Source organism: Apteryx rowi, unplaced genomic scaffold, assembly GCF_003343035.1.
Source record: "Apteryx rowi isolate R43461 unplaced genomic scaffold, aptRow1 scaffold_11, whole genome shotgun sequence".
In the NCBI taxonomy this organism is placed as follows: Eukaryota; Metazoa; Chordata; class Aves; order Apterygiformes; family Apterygidae; genus Apteryx; species Apteryx rowi.
Genome location: NW_020447308.1, coordinates 5,223,102 through 5,237,063, shown reverse-complemented (window position 1 = coordinate 5,237,063; position 13,962 = coordinate 5,223,102).

Below are 13,962 nucleotides of genomic sequence, written 5' to 3'. Positions count from 1 at the left end.
ACCCTACCATTGGTCTTATGAACAAGGAAATCCCATTCGATTTCAGGAGGATCAGCTCTAACCTGTGACACCTGGATCCTGAAGGCAGGGAGGATACGCAAGGTCCTGAAGCAGGAACTCAGRTCTTGCCAGTTATCTCATCTGCATTTGGATCACAGTCTCACAGCCCAGTTTGTTGTCCTCTGAAAGAAGATGATCTCGCACCAGCAGCCTTCCCCCTCCCAGGACACTGTAAAACAAGAAATAGGGCTTTGTCTGTAGCACGGCAACAGAAAAGACGGAAAGTTTGCATTCTGTCCCAAAACCACCAGAGCTCATTTCCAGTGAAACATTGGTGAGACACTGGTAATTACCAATCAAATGTTTGGGATTGAGGAGAGAAAGAGGTAGCTCTAAGAACATGTATTTCTAAGGGGAAATATACAGTCTGTGTAGATCTGTAGAGACAGATGTCTTAAGCAAAACGAGACGACAACAATTTAGATGAAGTAGGCTTGGCTTTCTCYGCAGCTTGTGCACTTTCTCTTGACATCGCCATGCAGCAGAATACAAACCCGCACCTCCACCCCTCGCTGCGGACGCCTGGAGCAGCTCTGGGAGCGCAGCCCGCTCACCAGCGCAGCTCAGGGCCGGGACTGCATCTCCTCTGTGGGATGCGGTAACGCCAGTCAAGCCCAGTCAGCCCACTGCCCCCACAGCACATTCAGGCCCTGATCTCAGAGGTAAACACAATGCCAAGTATCATATTTTTAGGGGCTTTTTTATCATTATTCCTCAAACCTACCTACCAGTGGAAAGATTTGACTATAGCCTCCATAATATTCTACATTCCTCTGAACAAGCCCGCTTCTCTTTTGGATATTATCACCATCATGGTAGGACGTGATTAGTTGCCTGCAAGAACCTGTGTCTTTTGGTTTACACATTCTAAAAGCCCACGACCCAGAATCAGTCCCTGAGCTAAAAAGCCTATGTCAATGAGGAGAAGAAAGAAAGAATTTCCAACATTTTATAGACTAGGATCTACAATGCTGGAAATGATGCACGATTTGTGCAAGACAACACAAGAGATCCATAGATCCCTGATCTCTTAAGTCTAGACCAGCCCGTAATCACAAGAGCCCTTACTCAGCTCCTCCACCCCTCGCATTGCTCACTCTCCCTTCGGCAGAAGACGCCACCACCACCACCACCACCACCACGATCCGGAGAGGGGCCCTGCACAGACTTGTTCCCTCGTGGTGTGGGTTGCCCACTAGTCCCTTCAGGACTCAACCACCTTGCTCAGCGCGGACCCCTTCTGCTGAAGGAAGCCTTGCGGTGAGGAGAGGGCAGGCGCAGACACATAGCTCCAGGTTCCCGCGGCGCTCCARAAGAGGTCGGCACTGGGAGCCTGGATGCGTGACCCAGTTTGGCTTGTTAATACGGGTGGCAGGCAGGAGCACAGAGCAGGGGAGAAGACACCTTTTAATTTGTGACTTGCTAAGAGGATGACTCGGCTTTAGAGATCCTCGTAGCTGGGTGCACACCATTAAAGCCTATGTAATACAACACGTACAATATCCGCCCGTGAACATAYTGTGTCCGTAGGGATGATATACATTCACTGCAACTCCTCCCTTAGGTGAGCAATTCTGCCATTCCTTAAAAATAAATAAATAAAAGTATTGATCGCTTACCACCTGCGTTCTGGACTACTATCCTGCAAATGTTTTTGCTCTGGGAACATAAAGCAACATATGTTAGCATTGACTTTTCTGCCTTTTTATATAGCTATAAACAGATCCGTTGACTCCCCCCCCTTTTTAATTTTGCAAAAATAAATGCTTTCCTGGACAGTCAGAGTTCATTACGGAGATAGAGTACAGCTTCCCCTCCTCCTGCCCGCAAAAGCCAGAGTGAGGAAGCTCACATGGCATGCAGACCACCCATCTTTGTAGGGGGTGGGGGAAAAATTCTCCCCTTCCATATTCCATATTTTTTTGAGACTCTTTAGATCATTTTTCTTGGTAGGATTTTTTAAATGTATCTTCCGTATAATAAAACCTGTTTATTGTTATTTCTCTGAGCCATTTTTATTAGAGGGGTCTTTTTACTGAGTTTTATATTGAAGATTCTAACAAAGGCAAATAAAATTACATCTATAACTAAATGCATACTGTTACGAGCCTGCATCTGTCCCCATGCCAAGAAGAGGCTTTGCCTAGTCCTTGCGAATACATAACAGAGTCAGGATTTTCAGAAAGGCTCGATACTCACAGCCAGGGCCAGGTTCTCGTCAGAGCTCAGCTTCCAGTTAGGCAYCATCAGGAGATAACTTCAACCAGAGCAAACGTGATGCCATCCTCGCGGTCAGGGCATCGCTTAAGCGTGCGCTTTCACTCACGGCACCGTGCGCGAAGGGAGCTATTCACGAGCCTAAGAACAACGAATGGACATGTATGAAACTTTAAGAACAACAGTCGTTCAGGATTACGAAGCATGAGGACGTTTCAGCTTTCAGGATAACGTACAGTTAAATGAAAGGTGAGACTGGGTAAGGAAACAATGTCGGCAAGCGTCCAAGTGGAATGACCACAGCACCACGGCTTTTCTGCCAAGCTGCCACAAATTGCCTTGCGAGGGCTCTCCAGGGAATTTCCTGCAGTATTTGCGCATTGAGGGTCTCTATCGCTTCTCCCACCGACGCCCTCACAAGCAGCATTGCCCAGGCCCCAAAATCCAGGTTCTGATGGCCAAYGCGCAACCCATGAGAGCAGCAGGGATGGACCACGGAAGGGGTCACCCAGGGTCGGAGGCTCTTCTTTTCTCCCAAACCCTCATGAAGGTGACAAATGTCCAGCTATAACAGTGAAAGGARGGCAGAGGGCTACTCGCACCAAGATCCCCTCCYGTGGAGGAACCGGCCCTGGGAGACCGCTACACTCTTGCTCCAAAAAAGCAGCTATTCTCTCCTCCAAGAGCTGCTCTCCTCCCACACGCTTGCATCCTTCGCATGGCTTTTGTCTTGGCAGCCTCCAGAAGACCCCAGCTAATTTTGTTTTATGCGCGCTGGGTCAGAGCACAAGTTTCCCAAAAACGTAATTGCCTGGAAAACCCACTATTCCTGCAGCTGGGTCTCCAGGAGGGGTTTTCACACACCCTCTGGTTTTGCAGCAGAGGAAGAAGACGTGGGGCTGGAAGGGGCGGTTATGCAGCATCTCTTCCTACTTGATTAACTCAGTGAGCCTGGAGGAAACCCCACCATCTGCAGAGCCCGTGAGTCACCTCAGGACTCAGGCACTTTACTGTACATATTAGTCAACAGAAACAAACAACACAAAATCCCTAGACATTAAAAGTCATTCTTTATTTTTTTTTAATTGGCTACACATCTCCAATTATATTTTTCTGGAGATTTTAAATATTTAATTGTGGCTTTATAAACATGAAGATAAATTACTATATCTAAATATTCAGCCTCAACAGTCACTAATGCCCCTCTGGGGGCTGTTTTTATTATACTAAGACAGAGAAAATAAGTTGTAAAAGGTTTTCTTTGTCTCTCTCACTTTACCATAGCAGAGTGTGGGTTTTGAAAAGATTTCTTGTAATTGCCACTGAATGTTTTCTAGCTGATGACTTTAGGCAGCTTTATTAAGAAAACTAAAGGGAAGATTGATTTCCAAGATGATACATTATAAAGTCATGAGAAATAAAAGCTTAAGCTTTTATTCCAGAAAATGAAGACATCAGTAAATGTAACTAAGCCATGAAGATGTATACTGTAGCACCCACTTAGTTCCCCTTTTAAAGCTTCCAAGCTGGGTGGCAGACAGGGTGGTAATGGGAAAATTTTTAAAGTTTGGGACTTAGGTTTGGGTAAGCAATGCAATGTTTACGAGCATCCCTGAAGCTTATCTAGACTGCATGAGTTTCCTGGATCTATACTCTTGGGTTGGAAGGTTTACAAGGACACGCTGAGGATTTAGATATTCATAGTTTCTGGTCGGGCTAAAAAAGGCCATGATGATAGCATCTTCTGTCCCAATATCGCAGTTATATTGCAGTTGTGGGTTATCAGTCTTCAGTTACGGCTGAAGCTGGGAAGCACAGAGGAGCTCCTTCAAGTATGAGGTTGTACCCTCGAGTCGGAGCCAAGACAACAAGAAAATCTTGTTTTCATCAAAACCATTTTTCCCATTTCTGCAGCAGAACAGAGGTTTTGGCAAGGGATGTATGAGGAAGTTCCTGGATTCCAGCGCACATGAGGCACCTGCATTGCAGTGTGATGAATAATCCCTGGGCCATGGTTGACACCTAGCTGTGAGTGGCACCTGAGGTCCAAGTTTGTGAGAATCTGCAAGTCTCACTGCTAATTCAGAAGAATTTCAAGAAAACCCAAATCAGTAATCAGACCCCAAGAGACATCCAAAGCTGAAAGGACGAGAACAACTGCAGAAAGAAGAGATAAGCCTTAAAAAGACAGACATAATGACACAAAGAAAAAGAGGGAAAGAGACCCAGGAGAGAAGCCAGAAAGTAGCTAAGCAGGGCAAAAATGCCAGATCCAGAGCCCAGTGTGAGGTGATAATGGAAAAGGACCTGACAGCAAAGAGACACTGAAAAGCAAGACCAGTGGAAAGGCCACTACTGCTGAAACAAGGCAACTCCTCAAACTCTTGGCAAACTCATGAGGCAGGAGTTTGCCCAGCTGCAGTTACATTTTATGGAGTTTGACTTCACTTAGTGAAGTTAACAAATGTTGCTAAAAAGGGAGAATAAGGAACCGATGATGTTATCAGGAACTGAAATTGTTGTGATTGTAGGTGTCACCACTGCTGAAATACTGCTGACAGTCCTGTGACTCTTCCAATCTGACAATTTGAGGAATCTGTTTCTGTACAGCACACTGATTCCAGTAGGTCTCCTGAGACTGCGTCATGGTTGGAAGTGTGGCTGAGATACTGGTTTAAGGTATTCCCCTTCTTGAGCATTTTCTTCCTTCCTGGTGCACAATTTCCCTCTCTCATGCCAGCACAGCTCTGTGCGTAACTGCACTGTGAAACAGCCTGGGGGCTGTTCTGCTTCAAAATAACCCAGCAGAAAAAACAACCAAMCAAACAAATTTATGAGCAACTTAAATAAAAAGCCAGATCATTTCCCTGATCCGGGCCACAATGCAGCACATGACCGAGGAGTGAACGCTATAGCTTGGGAGGAGAAACAGAGAGGAGGTGAAGGACATCAGCATGATAAGCTGCCCATGCAACCAAAGACTCTGTGCTGAGACTCACAGCCTCAGCTGATGTGCATGCAGCTGCTGCCTGCAGACTGGTGTCACCTCCAAAACGGGTGAATGGAGAACCACCAAGGCAGACAACTCCTTTCCAAGGGGGAATGCTACAGACAACAGTCATAACACCTCAAAACTCATGGTTCCAGTTTTCTCTTGTTCTTCTGGAAGAGCCTGGAGGCATTTCTTCAAGAAATGGAAAAAGGAAAATGGACCAGCAATAACAGTGTCTTATCACCAAGGCTGAGAGAAAGAGAGGAGCTTTCAGAGCAAATGGGCTTTTATCAGTGGGGGACTGGACAAGCAAGAAGCCAGCTAAGACAGAGAGACCTGGGGCAGAAGCTCTGCAGGGGAGAGGGCACCCTGAGCTCTTTAGATGGGGACTCTTATCAAACCCAAAGGCTCACGAGCAGTGAAAAACTGGACCCTCTGGATGAGCAAGTGGCCGTGTCAGCTCATGGCCTTGCTGCAGCTTAGCTGTCTTGTAATGAGTCTGCCCGGCCCAAAGCAACCGCAGCCCCGGCTGGGACAGAAAAATATACAAGGGCAAGCAGACGCGCCGAGAAGCCAAGCTCAGCGATGGAGCTGAAAGCAGAACTCCCTTTGCCTGATTGCAAGCAGAGCCATGGCCACTAACTAAACGCCTCTTCGACCAGCCCATGGTGTGCTGAGTGCTTTCCAAACAGACGCAAGGAGATGTGGTTCCCATCCAAAACAGCTTCCAGGCTCCAGTTGGGCAGAATACAAGGAAAGTACAAACCACGAACGCAGCTACATTAACCATGTGTTCACAGACACATACTAATAATAGAACCCCCAAACTGCTCCCAGGTTACTCATCCTGCATGTCAAAGTCAGTCCTCATGGTTTCCCCAGGCATGGGGGAGAGGTGGGCGACTTTCTTGGTTTCATCACAGCGCTGCACTCTGATGTGTAATAAATAAGGATGAAATGGAAAAAATCCAACCCACTCCTCTTTGAGCAGAGTTCAAGGAAAATATTGCGGCCAGAGACTATAAGCAAACCCAATAAATTTGCTCCCCCGCCCCATTCCCCTTTTGTTATTAGGGTGTGACTAAGGCTTAGCAGCATCAACTTTAGGTCTTAATTGGAGATTCTTGCTGCAAGCCCAAGGATGTTTTAAAATTGTGTTAAAAAATACCACAGGAAGTTGCAGCATGCGTGCAAACACAATGCAAACCTGTGAATCAGGCTGTCCGAAACGCGCAGTCATGGTCTCAGGATTTTTCCTTCATCTTAATATAACGCCGAAGGCATCTGAGGCTTATCTCCTGTGGATATCGTACCAAGGGAAGGCAGAGGGGGTTTAATAGACTGCATCCAGCTGTCCTCGTATATTTATATCCAAAGGACTGCTTGGCTTCTTGAATCAAAAGTGGAGAAAGTGGGACTGTATTATTTATAAGGAAAAGCTTATTGCCTGAGCTGCTGCTTAAGACATTATTGTTCAACCCTTCTTTCCACCCAGCACTCGCTTCAGCCGACTGAACTTGACCTATCCACCCATCATAAATTAAATTCTTTGATCTCATCTGTAACAACACAGAGCCCTAATAACAATAGATCAAACCACGGCAAGGACAATATGCTTATTCTTTACCAACTAACTTTTAATTAGTAAACAGCACAGGGGAAGAATCCACATTCCCAGAACAAAAAGGAGAAGAAAAAGCATTTAGTACTTGAAAGAAACAGTTGATAAAGGGCAGAGGAATCTTTCAGAGCTCTACGCCCCTGTTTTGTTCATCTAAAAAACCACATCATCCTCAAACCATTAAAACCAGGATGAATTTCACATTGTGAGAAGTCGCCATGAAAGCAAACATCAAAAGGAACGTTGGAGGAAGAAGCAGATCAGGTGGTACAGAAACAGCACGCTGCCTTTTACCCACCGTTGGTACAGAAACGTCGCTCAGATTATCCGCCCGTGCCCTCGTTTGGGCCGTGCCGGTGCCCGCGGCTCGTACAGTAAGCCGGCTTTGCGGCGGGGCTGAGTCAGCCGTCCATACCTCACCGGGGTGTTTAATGTTTGCACAGCAGCCGGGGAAAAACGCGCTGCTCTAATTGCAAAGTTTATTTTCTGTTTGCGCAGGGTGTATTTATTATTGCAGGGATCTTCACGAGTTAACATTTACACTAAATCGGTTTAGTAGGCCCGTCATTTCCGGGTGAGCTTATCTGATGCCCAGCAGCATGGCTTCCAGGCGACCATATACACTTAAATAAAGTTTTTCCAACAGCAGCAGTGGCACTTACGAAGCCAGAGACTTTCGGTGGCTGGGTATCTCATACCGTTTTATACTAAAGTAGTATTCTGGCTTTTATTTCACTTTATACTAAAGTAGTGTTCTGAGTAAAGCTGCTCTTTTGCTGGTGCACGTGCAACATTTCTCTTCCTCACCTGTTTTCTGGCGTGTGACAACTGGGTGCAATGAGGTTCACCGTTTCCTCGGTGGGATGCTAATTGGGCCTCCCATCTCTCCTGGCCAACTACTTCATGAGACTTGTAGGTATCCCCCATCTCTCAGACCATTAGCTCCTGGCCAAACGTTGCAGAAACCGGCCAGTAGGCACAAAAGTTATCACCGGGGGAAAGGAATAGTGACGGACACAAATGGTGCAATCGTATCAGGCTCACTTCTGTAGAAAACCAGGCAAAACCCCCAAACCACGTAAAACCTACCTGACACAGGGATGAGGCAAGCCAAGACCCATCCAGACTTTCTTAGTAATATTGCTGCTTGCCAAGCAAACAGATCTAGCGTGCCACAGACCACGAACAGGAAGCAACGCCACAGACGGAGATACCTTGTAGAACATCTCTAGCATCAAGTTCCTTGAATTTAATCTCCCCAAACTGATGAGCTATGATCTACCTGAAATAGCCTGTCATGCTGGCAATGCCCTCACCAGGGCTTTGCACAAATGAAGACCCTCCAGATCTTCTGACCCAAGTTTTACATTAAACCAAACACAGGCTGGGCCAAGGGACTGGGATTTCAACAGTGACATGTGCATCTGCTCTAAGACAGCAATCGCAAGCCCAGCTGTGCAAAACGCTCTACCTCCTTCCCACCTTCCACCCACGGCTGCCTTGCATATAGTCTACTGACCGTGGGATGTGTTGGGGCAAGGGGTCCCTCATGCGCCCAAGGACCTGATCCACTGACAGACATGGATCTTGCCTTGCACACCTGGTCCTCAGCGCAGCCCCAAGGCCACTATCAAAAGGCAGTGGAGATGCCAGGCTCGTGCATCCATCCATGCAATACCACAGTGTCCAGAGGAGCTCCAGTTCCACCGCTGTGATCGATGGAGCACAGGGTAGACTTGCAGTCTGGTTGCAAACAGCTAGCTACTATGTTTAAAAAAACAACAACGAAAAAAACCTAAGCTTTTTAAAAATAATTCAATTAAAAAAGGAAACTTGCAAGCAGTGAATAAATAAGTCWACCGCAAAGCCTTTCTTCCAGCTGGATCCCAGAATACTTTAGCTATTTTACTAACTGATCCTACAAAAAAACACATTTTGTTTACCACTGAAATGCAGCCACTCTGGAATGTAATACTGCAGGAAAAAAATCAAAGAAAAGTCTGGGTTTCAACTGAAATCGTGGGATGAATTTCATGTAGGAAAAATGTTAATAAGCAAGCTGGAATTCAGTCTGGAGACGAGGGCAAATGTGGGGGCCTTTACCGATGGCAGGTGACCCTTAACGACCGCAAGGAGGCAAGACGGTCGCATTTGTTATCTGTCACTTGCTGGTTTCCAGATCAGAAAACACAAAGTGCTGCCTTGCGCAATTCCTCCCTCTCTCCATTGCGATGCGAGATAGGAACCACCGCGCGAGGCACCCACGCAGCCGCGAGCCCCCGGGCAGACTCCGGGCACAGGTCCGGAAACAGAAATGTTTCGATCTCCTTTCTCTATCCGTCAACTCTTGAAGAGCTGATTCATTTTTACAAGGCAGATAACACCCAGAGCAGTGACATTTCATTAAGAGGACAGAGAAGACAAAGAATGCGACTGCAGCTATTTTATTTAGATGAGTTTTCAGTTGGTCCTTCAGAAGTTTTTTTTTAAAAAAAATCCCACATATGGTAAAGTGATTCCATTGAAGTCTCTGAGTACTGACACGGGATGAAATCCTGCCCCCATTCCATCAAATAACCGGAAAACAAGTCGTGAGGTTTGCATGGCAAATATACGTCCATGCAAGTCTTCGGACAGGCACAAAACCTGTTGCAAAGCGTGCAGCCGCAGCACCAGGAATATCACGAAACTCAAGCCAACCCAGCAGACACCCAGAACGACAGCAGGACCCAGCCTGCAGTTTGCTTGCGACCGAGAGAATAAAAAGGGGAAACCCACGACTTTACGAGTTTTCAAACCATGTTCACAACTTGCATCTCTGCATTGCCAGTACAGTTAACCGCCCGGGAACTTCGAGAAGCAGAGGTAAAAGTCTGCAGGAACAAAGATTTGCTCCGGCCCCCGTAGCTGCTGCAGCTGGCGCCAAGGTCACGCAGCAGAAGCTGATTTTGCTGTTGAGCGGAATAAGGGACGGTTTTGCCACCTACCACTGCTTGCTGTCCTGTCAAAGCCTTGCATACTGTGTTGTGTGTGGTCCCGCGTTGGGTCATGCAACCAGCCAAAGCCCTCTAACTCCATTTCCAGTTCACATCACTCTAATAGGCCCTCAGCTGGCCTAAGAAATTCCCAAACATCTTTCTACAAACAAGGAATTGGGTTTCTTTTGTCTTGCAATCAGGAGAGACAAATTCTCCCCTTAACCACAGTTTAATTTATTCCTTTTGGTTGTTATTGCCTCCACCTAGTGCAGCTGTCTAGACTGTTTTTTTTCTCTCTTTTTCTTTTTAGTTAGGGATTTTTGGAAACTGCCTTTGCTTCTTTCCGAAACAGTTTATTTTTAGTGTCACTTTTTCCATTGGCAGGATACTATGGCTGAGAGAGCTGCTCTCAGAGAAATTGTTCTGCTTTCAATATGAAAATGAAAAATCTGCCTGGTTGAAAGGAATGCACAACAAAAGGCAGCTAAGGTAACGGCGAGATAGCCTGAGTGGAAACAGGGCCCGCGTTCGCCGGCTTGGCCCGCCCGCCTTGCTGTTAACGTCAATGGAAGCTTGGCCGCGGGTTTTGCTGGAAGCGAGACTGTGCACTCTGTCATCGGGAGCAGAGCGAATTCCTTTCCGGCACAAACCTGCTCAGTCAAGGAGGGTTATGGCATCTTCTAACAGCCTCTAGCAAAATCAGCTCTTTGGACGGAGCTCAGTTTTGCAGGAAGCCAACAAGACTTGCACCTGCTCAGGCCAGGCCACTCCAAACCATTCTTCTCTTGGCTTCCCAGAACAACTAAACACTGACCGTGAGCTAGCCAAGAGTTTTAAAGCATAGGTAACTTTGCCATGTGAAGGGTCATCTAGCACTAAGCAGCCCAAGGGCTCCCCAGTTTCTTGTTTTGCTGTTTGCCACCCCATGACTTCCCAGCTGATTTCTTCCCAAGCTGTCGGCACCAGCCTCACAACTCCAGGGCTCCTTTCTGCATATTTACTCCATCCTTTCTCCAAAAGGATCTCCTCCTGATTTTCTCTGTTTCCTTCACCGATATGCATGGTCAGAGAGCTTTAGCTGAGAAAGGGATGGCAGAATATCCCTGAGTCTCCATTTTACCTATAGGGTTTAATCCTGCTAGAATGGTTATCTGCTTACTTGTCACTGGTTTATTACCTTGCAAAGAGTAAAGGTGCAAAAATCCAAGAATATTGCTTTTGTAAGGGGAGAGATGGACTTAAAAGAATGGCTAAGACGGGTCTCTTAACTTTTCAGCCACACTTTGCAGCATACATAGCCCAAAGAACAACAGTTTCTGCTCCTAATATCAGCCAGGCTTCACTGTCGAGTGCAATTCTAAAGAGCAGCAACACAGTCCAAACACAGCAATGCTAAGAGGGAAGTAGGAAAGAAAGTAATATATTTTAAAGCAAATCCTTCAGGTTTTTAGATTGGGAGTGAAGAGGTGGGGGAGGGCATTAAAAACACACAGACGCACACTCACAAAACCCCAGAATTAAGCAAGCGAGACCATTCCAGTTGAGCTGTTTCAGCCATTGTCTTACAACAACTTTAAACCCAATTGCTTCTTTTTAATGAGGTATTTTCTTCCTCTTAACCACCCAAATTTAATCCATGATCTTAGTCCAACTTAGAGAACTTAAAATCAGAACATTAGGGCCTTTCTTAATCCTMTTAACTTGCCAAAGGTTTTCTGATCACACACCTCTTCCTTCCTACTTAAGACTGTTTTTTTCCACCCCTCTTTGTCTTCTGTTTACAGCTGTGAAAAATTAGGATCCAAGCAGCAAAATCTCRACATAACAAACGAGCATTTAGAGATGGCTTGCATGTTTCATTGAGGGAAATCAGGCATATTTTCTTAATTATTCCATCAAATCCTATGTATCTAACAGTTCTCTGGCCTCAGATACTTTGCATTTCTTGGGGGGCATTCTTTAGTCCACACAGCCTTTGCTTCTGTTGAATAATTACCTTCAAAAGAGAAGCCCTGTCTCATGCTATGGTCACTTTGTGCCTTTCACATGATGCAGTAGGTCAACCCAGCTATCCTGATGGGACAGGATTTCACGTGGACTGCAGAAATCCTCTCCCAGCAGGCTACACCTCTTCCACACCATCCTGCCCTCCCAAGTCCAGCGTTTCCGGAGAGGAAGCACAGCTTGAACCCTGCTACATTCCAGTAATCTCAGGATGGCGTTGTGGCTAACTGGGATTCTCACGTGGAGAAACTGGAATGATTCTGGTGCTGACTGATTTCAGGGCTCACAATCCTAGAATCTGAGGAACAGAAATACCTCAGAGAACTATCTTTGTCCTAAACTGGGATCTTCATCCGATCACAGCTGGACTAGAACTAGAACTGACTCTGCTGGGTGTCTAAGGGATACCCTGCTATAAGGACAAGGGAGCCATACCAGAGTTGAAACTGCGTATTTAGCTGTAAGAATATCTAGCTGTCCTTCACGAAATTTAATGGCCAGAGGAGGTAGCAGGTGACCTCAGTGATTTTCCAAACTGTAGCAAATTCCAGATTTCCTTTAAGACTGGCAGAGCACTAGAAYTCCTGGCTGGGCACTGGCTCCTGGAGCCCTTTCTAGCTGCTAGACTGCAGGAAAGAAACTAAGCGTACGCTAAAAACCTGTCCTATCACATCAGCAGCACATGCTGACAGCATTAGTTGCTTTAAAGACTAAGTGCATGATACAGCATAGGAAGGGTGCTGAGCAATGCAAGAGCCATGAGTAAGCAACTGTGCAAGGGACAATCCCTGCTACGTTCTGGTCCAAATTACGTTTAAAATCAAAACCAATGAGACACTTCCTCCCTGCCCCTCACTGCACAGGCCTTCTTGCAGGGATGGGGTTTATGGATCGGGACACTGAAGCGAGATGAACTAGGAACCAAGGAGAGGGTTTGAACCAGAACATGACCTGGCACCTCTCCCAAGTTCCAGTCGAGTTTGGTTAACATTCCCCACCCATCGTTTTTCATGTGCATGTGCCACATCACTTCCTGGTTCTGATTTGCCTGCTATTTGCCCCACGGGTAGGGTGTTACCCAGCAAGGCTCAAAAACCAGCGAGTAACCCCTCCTCCCCCTCCTCATAAACCCCACACCCATCTCTGAGGGATCCAAGCATCCCTAGTGGGAAGGAGTCCAAGAATTCTTTATGCTCATAAGAATGTCCCCTTGCCACATCATAATCCTGTTTGCTACCAGTGCCACACACTGATGGTCTAGGTCAAACACCAGATGTTAATAAACCTCGGCAACAATCGCGTGGAGAAAATGCAGATAATTGGTCTCATACCTACTATTACGGAAAAAAAAATCACAACAAAAGAAAACGTGCAATAAAAATGCATCTTGGTTGCTTTTAACATTCTTTTCTAAAAGCTAATTTTAGCTCTATGGCTGGAGCTTAAAGGCAGATGCACATCTGGTGTAAACTGCTTACTTCCATGGATCTGGCCCATAGCATTTCTCTCCTCCTTTACTGAAACCAGTGGTCTCAGATGGCTTGGGATGCGCAAATGCAGAAGGTTAATTAATGGAGAATCCAAGACGTTTCCCCATGCTCTTTCAGCCTAAGAAAAAGTTGGATGATGATGGCCTCGCTGTGATCAAGTGCTGATTGTAAAACAACTTCCTTCTGTTTCCCCCCGCATTCAGAAAGTGCTTGGGTTGTTCTGTCATAAAAGCCGTAACACTTGGCTTTTAGTCACCATTTGCTTCACCACCTTTTCTACTACTGTGAGTCACATAAATCTGCTACAGACAGAAGAATCCTTGAGCAAAGGGGCAACAGATACTGGCCTRGGATGCCAGTAGGTGCATTTCTTCTGTCTACAAGTCATTATTACCATATATGCCCTTTCAAAAATAGTTTCCAGGCAGATGTTTATGTTTTGCCATTAGTTTGGCTGGGGTTCAGAGAGGATCAGATACAGCCAAATTCTGCTGCTACTGCAGATAATGCAAATCCCCAAAAGATAAGGGAGGTCAATTATCTGCAATAAGTCACTGGAATGACATGCCAAGCCAAGAGTTTTGCATTAATCAGGAATCA